Source organism: Etheostoma spectabile, chromosome 13 (assembly GCF_008692095.1).
Source record: "Etheostoma spectabile isolate EspeVRDwgs_2016 chromosome 13, UIUC_Espe_1.0, whole genome shotgun sequence".
In the NCBI taxonomy this organism is placed as follows: Eukaryota; Metazoa; Chordata; class Actinopteri; order Perciformes; family Percidae; genus Etheostoma; species Etheostoma spectabile.
In genome coordinates, this window is record NC_045745.1 from 4,270,287 (window position 1) to 4,271,685 (window position 1,399).

Below are 1,399 nucleotides of genomic sequence, written 5' to 3' on the forward strand. Positions count from 1 at the left end.
AAAATGATTAAATTCAAAAAAGTCACATTCTCCTTCCAAACACAGACTTAAACAGGAGGATTAAATGCCTAATTATCATTTTTTCACCGATGCGTTACAAGCACCGGTAGAAAATACAAAGAACACGGTGCCATAGCCACATCTAAGATCAAATACTGGGCTTTCTGCTGCTGTTATTATTTATTATTATTATATTATTATTATTATTATTATATATAGTAATGTGAGGAATGTTGCTCCACATTGTGCTCTCACTATTATCTAAAGTTTTGCTTTTAGATAATTAGATAAATTAGTACATTTTAGATAATTGTGCAATTTGACCGCCAAATGCAAATGCAGATTTAACTGTACATCATTCTTACTGGAAACGGTAATGCAGGAATGTCGTGATATTTGAAATAAGAGAAATCATGAAAATGCTATCTCTATGGTGAGTACATGGTTCAATGTTTAAACCGGAACAGGACATGGGCTTCGCAGCTTCACTGTTCCATGCGCTGTCACTTGTTTTGGGGACCTTGATTCCGAAAACGTTATTATTCTCGCCTAACTATTTTCTCACCTCTTTCCTAGGTTACATGGGCCTCTCAGACGTGTGTTAATTAAAGCTGACACCCTCTCTCAATAGTACAACAAAACTACCCCTTATGATCTTTTACCATATATTTCTTCAATTTAACGAACATGTTGACTTCGGGGTGGCTGTGCAGAGACTTGACATTTTCAGTCAGAGCAATAACAGTCTGCAGCACACATGTTAAATTGTGATGAATTATCCAAATCTAATAATTTGTATTTTTCTTTTGGGTGAGCGCAGTAGCATTAATAAGAGACTGAAGAGCAGAAGTGATCCAGTTAAGTATTTAGTCAGATAGCTTTCACCTACTGTCTGCCTTGATCAGCAGGGAAAATATTGAAATCTGTGATTTCGCAAGACAAAATTCCACATAAAGCCTGTTAAGATTCCTGTTTTTTGCTTCTGAAACATTACTTGTTATTTACAACAACAAAAGTCGATTAGTATAAAGCAGTCAAGCAATGTGCCTTAATTCGTCATGTTGCATCACATTCCGGTTTAGGTGGCCTGACCTTCAGTGATATAGAGAGAAGAGATGATGTCCATGACACTGTGGGAACTTTTTTTTTCCAAGAGCATGGTATAACGTTGCAATTGTGTGAAAAACACAGATGTAGCACAACCGTGTGATCGTAAAGATTATGGTCTGCGTATTACGCAGTAGAGACAGTAGTACTGAAATGTCATATCTGACTAAATACTTAACCTGGATCACTTCTGCTCTTCAGTCTCTTATTACTGCTACTGCGCTCATCAAAAGAAAAATACAAATTATTATGATTTGGATAAATTCATCACAATTTAACATGTGCTGCTGCA